General features: G+C 30.5%; 1 long non-coding RNA gene across 1 annotated transcript; it reads right to left on the reverse strand.

The window, feature by feature from the left end:
• Window positions 1-3,093: 3,093 nt before the first annotated feature.
• Window positions 3,094-4,847, reverse strand: LOC117692311 (uncharacterized). The gene is made up of 2 exons (XR_010707747.1): window positions 4,617-4,847; window positions 3,094-3,799 (listed from the first exon to the last, which is right to left on the reverse strand). It is a non-coding gene; the product is annotated as an uncharacterized lncRNA (long non-coding RNA).
• Window positions 4,848-5,788: the final 941 nt, after the last annotated feature.

Here is a 5,788-nt window from a genome sequence, read left to right on the forward strand (position 1 = left end):
TACCGATGAAAATTCTGCAGGCAAACGTCACAAAACACAGAAAAAACCATGGAATCCATCTGAAATGAATTCAGTCAACAAGCATTTTTCCCATTTTATTGCAATGTCCAAAGTTCCTGGCAAGAACGATATCGAGAATGTTTTAAAAAAGGATAAAATCCTTTCCAAAAGAACTTGGAGAAATGTGAAAGATCAAGTGTACAACCTTATAAAAAAACAAAGAAAATGCTGATATTTTGTCTTTATTTACTTTGATAATGAAGTAATTACAAGTTCATTATAGCTTGTGGACATCAATTTTCATATATTTCATAAAGCACAGAAGTGTGAGAATTAGCAAATTTGTAGAAAATACTCCATGTATAGCTTTACCAATACATACTGTTGTCATATTTGTTGCTGTGATGAGCATTCACCTTTGTAAAATAACTAAGGAATAAGGGCCATGATAACTTTAGCTGGAATTGATTAATACAACTGTAAAACTAATATGGTTTTGTGTTTTTAGTTGACATTAACTTGAAATGACAAAATTATTTTTTTTCAGATATTTTGGGTATAGACCTTGATTAATTTTAGCATTGTCATTGAAATACAGAGGGATTGAAATAAATATTACAGTGACTGGACATGAAGTATTAATGAGCAAATTGTGTAACGGTATATCTACCTTCATTGTTGGTTGTATGAATGACTATGGTTACAGTTAGTATTTGTATGAATTATACATAACTGGTAATTGATTTGATTTGATGTTTGGAAATAGATTTTGACAAATATATAATGTACTAGAAATTAAGAAAATATTTAGTAACTTTGCATACTGCAAATTATATTAATGAGCTAGATTTGCTATATAAAAATTAATTGTACTGTTGATGTGCATTGATGATAGTTGTATGAACAACAGAATGTGTACTGTATTCACAAGAATTGTAGATTTGTTGAAATGTTTTAATGATAGATATAAGAATTGGTTATTTTAATCAAAATGTAGAGAATATGTTGTTTGTACATGTATATATAGTGTTTTACAATTTCGGTTTTGGAGTGAACTGACAGCATTAGTAAACTCTGAATAATTTGAATTTGTAAATTCACAAATTGCACTGATGAAATGTAGGAGAAGCAGATACATGTATTGACATATTTCATACTGTTGAAATGAATTACTTCATTGTGGATGTTGAGAGTTGACATTGATATGAATGATGCATCGTTTACAGCTAGTATGCACATGCACTATACATACGAGGTATTTGATTGTTTGGGATGATTTGGAGATTTGGAAATAAAAAATTGGCTGATTTTGAGTATTGTAATCAAAAGAGAATGTTATTTTACTGTTAAGTTCTACAATTTTATCAATGATTTGTGTATGATCAAATAGTATATTGTTTTACATAGAATTTGTTAATTAATTTGGATGGAGATGTTTGTTCAAAATTTAAACTTCTTTTAAATGCTATATTTAAGGGTGTATTCTGCTCATTCACGAAAAAAAACCTACATCAAACTTTTTAGATGCTTATGATTTTTTGAAAGTACTATTCCTAAGGAATAAATTGAAAACAAGAAAAGTGTATGTTCGTTTTCATTTAAGAGAGATCTGACCCCCAGAACATGGGCCAAAAATGGTGTATTGAAATTCTCATATAAATAGCAATTTGACCAGAAATTCCCTCTAATTTAGAAAATAAAAGCAGATTTCAGACATTTTCAGTTTTGCTTACTTAAAAACATCTCGGAGTTTATTTTTAGACAAATCTAAAACTATGAAACAAACTTTTTTTGATAATTTATGCCCAAAAATGTGTGTTCCCCAAGTAAAATTGGAGCATGTTTTTCGTTGCAAATATGGTAAATAAACCTAAGTTAGACAGGTATCTAGAATTTAACTTTTTATGAAAGTATTTGTATACTTTCTTTACATATTATGATTCCAACTGAAGGCATAAAAAGTGGGGGTTAGTGTGCATATAAGAAAAAAATATTGTTGGTTACATCCCTACCCCCTATTTCCATTGAAGCATTTTATGGTAACAAAATAAGCCATATTTGCAGCAAAACATAGACTTTTATTCGCCCAAATTTTAAAACTGGTGAATTTATCTTCAATAACAAATGTAATTATGTAAAGTTAAGTATTTCAAGAATATATAGTAGACATACAACAAAATAAACTTTAAAATAATCATAAAAATAGTGCTTATAAACCATCTTCTGGGTGTGACCTTGACCTTGGTGTGAATAACATGGAATGAGATAAGGTATTTCTTGCTAATTATATGTTCTAATTCATTCAAATTTTCTAAAATAATGTAATAATTATGAAATTTAAAATTCATTGGTATTTTTCTTTGAAAAAAAAGCAGCAAGATGCATAGATTTTGAATGACAGTGTTTTCTCAATGAATTCAAGCAATGCCATGGAATGAAAAAACTGCAACTTCAAAATGGATTGATGTCTGATCAATAAGTTTTAACCAGTATATATGCATTTTAGGTCAGAGCATATATTGATAGTTCATATACATACAATTACATGTATGATATATTCTAATAAACTGTTAGGTTATATTGTAAATGAACACACATCAATATATGGTTGCATTACAATACTGTCTTGTCTATTGATATAAGAAGTTGCACATTATTTCATCTGATCAGTTGAAAAACATTTGTTTTATGAAAATTCTCTGAATGACAAAATCATTCTATTCAGGTAGCTAGAATATAGATATAAATTGAACACTTTATAGCAATGAGTGATTCAAAATATACTATCAGTAGAATTTATCAATTTATCTTTATCAGGATTATTTTTTTTTTGGAGGGGGGGGGGGAGGCAGGGGTGTTGTGTTGTGTTACATCATACAGTATATACGGGTACATGTACTGGAACTAGTAACTAGTTCAGGTATAATGAAAATCAAAGGCAGTATATACACTTCTGATACAATGAACTTTAACTATCACTTCTGATATAATGAGCTTTAACTATCACTTATAAATTAAGTATATCCAAAATGTTCAGCAAGCGAATGTACTGATTTTTGATGACTTTGTTACTCTTGGTCCACTTCCACACTCTTTTGACAAAACTTGTTGTGTGCCCTCTTCCTCTACTAAATGCTAGCTTTAGAACTGCATAGTTCAAGTCACTGACAGCTATTTTTCTATCCATACACTAAATGATTCTCTTCATTGACAAATGTTCATGTGAAAAAGTTGCACTTAGCTGAGAAAATGATGCCTTCTAACTGTTCTGTGAATCAAAATTGACTGATCATACAAGGCTTTGAAGGGATATGACAGTAAAGCATCATGAGCAGCATAGTTACAATGTACCGTAAGAAGATGAAACTAAAGTCTGTCGGGTATAAGATGGCAACCTTGGGAATTGTGACCTCAACAGAAGCTTTGTATCAACAAATCCTGCAACATGTTTTTTAAAAGCATCCATCTTTCCAACTGCTAACATGGTGTTGACTAAAACATGACCATCTCAAGACTTGATGCTATGCCCAGTAAGACTTGATGCTATGCCCAGTAAGACTTGATGCTATGCCCTGTAAGGATGGCTCAATTTCCTTGTTAATGAAGTCAACGAAGTACTCTTAAGCAGAGGAAATTTGCTGGATTGAACAGGCTTGCCTCTGTGGAATACTGACCACCTTTCACAGTTAGGACTGTTTCTTCAGATGCAGAGGAAGAAATTGGAAATTTTGTTTGAACAAAACAGTGCCAGTGATCTTCTCATCATGCTGCAGCTATCTGGATAACTTGCAATTACCACCTGTTAAACAAAAATTAATACATAATAAGCAAAATTATGGTTAACTTGCTAGTTTTCCGCTTTAGACTAGATATGCAGAAAAAATGACATTTTAAAGGTTAAATGTCCATGCCATTGTGTAACAAATTAATCATTAATTCGCCACATTTAATATTTATTGTGACTTATATTGTATTAGTGCTTCAAAAAGTATAGTGCATACACACAATGCTTTAATTTCTTAGACTCTGTTGTATCTCTTTAGTATAAATATATATATATATACAAATGTAGCTCTACATGAAAATAGACATTCAATTATAATTTAAATGTAAGATTCTCAGAAAAAATATTGACCAGTGATTTATTTTAAACTATTGACTGGCTAGAATATATTTAGAGGATCATCTTTAAAAATAAAACCCTCAAATAAATCAATACTGATTTGTAGATAAGCTGTCTCCTTTCATATTTCTTTGACTGCATTTGACTTGACACTATTAAAAATGATAAAACTGAAGAATAACTTTCTAGCTATGATCTCCTGTTTATTAGCAAGGTTTATTTCTATTGTAGACTTGCCGAAATTAAAATAAAATGAAAATAGTTACTATATTAACATTCAAATTTTATGTTTCTCATAAAATAGCCATTTCGGTATTACCGCATGGGCCGCCATATACACATGTATCGCCTGCTTGTTGCAATGGTGTTGATTTGATCTATAAGATTATCATATATATATGCGATACTTGAGTTTGAAGAACATTTATATGATGGGCATAGTGTAGCATAAACGTTGCCATTTTAACTATACTCTAAAGCACTGACGACTTACATGTTTGCTGTAAACTATCTCGATTTCCTCTACTGGAATTTCCTCCGACTCATTTCGCTCGTAAGTTGCAGTTCTAAAATAATTTTTCTGGCGATTAGTTTGTTTGAATTTTTTCCCCATCTTTCCTCGTCTCTCAGTTGTTATTTTTGGAGGACTCGTACTGATGTTCACATCGCTTTGAAACGAAGCGACCCTTTCTTCTTTCGGATTTCCCTCTCCATCGTTGTTCGCGCCGACTATGGTATGTCGTAAATGACATAATTTTATATATTCCTTTGTCACTTATGCATTTAATAAGGGTTTATTGTGTAAAATATGATTCATTTCATTTATTGTAGAAGTTTTGTTGAAACTTGTAACAGTTTGAATTTTACGACATGTTCATGCATGGAGACCCACTTGGAGTAAAAAATTGATGACAAGAATGCATCCTTAAGTGGAGTTTTAAACTGACATGAATGGATTGAAAGTGTATGATAAATGATAACTATAATTGCAACTTTAATTGCAATTTTATCAATTGTATGAAAATATTTGCCAATAAATTTTGTTTACTTATATTAGTGTTAATTTGTTGTAGAGCAGTAAGAAATTTATTCATTACATCAAAATATAAATATGTTAATACGAGGCTCACATGAGCTGTAATGTTCAGAAATTTATTGTGCTGCAAAAACGTGGTATTGTGATCATTCTGCGTACAATTCAAATTTTGATTTGAATGACATTAAAATACTTATTTTTGTTATAATAACTACGGAAGAAGAATAATCCAACTTTCAGCTAATACCTTGAATAGCCTTTAGCACATACTCTGAACAAAAGTTTATAAATTATAATTTTATTGCCATTTAAGTTTCGCGCAATACTGTAGTTTCTTATCAGGCATATTTGTAAGCATAATGAATAAGTGGGGATGTTGACAATCCGTGGATCCAAGTGGAAAAGAAATTACAATTGTACATGTATGATTTTTTTAAATTCAGTATTAGGACCAGAATTAGATATCTCGGAAGGTTTTACAGCATAATTTGCCATGTTAATGTTCTCTAAATGCACACTGCTTCTAGTGGTGAATGTAGGATCGGCGAAAAAAAAATGCAAAATTGCCCTGGAAACGTTTGAAAGTTCAGTAAATTGTGACTTTAATCGTCTATATTTCATAATTTCAA

The sequence above is a fragment of the Magallana gigas genome, chromosome 1, assembly GCF_963853765.1.
Source record: "Magallana gigas chromosome 1, xbMagGiga1.1, whole genome shotgun sequence".
NCBI lineage: Eukaryota > Metazoa > Mollusca > Bivalvia > Ostreida > Ostreidae > Magallana > Magallana gigas.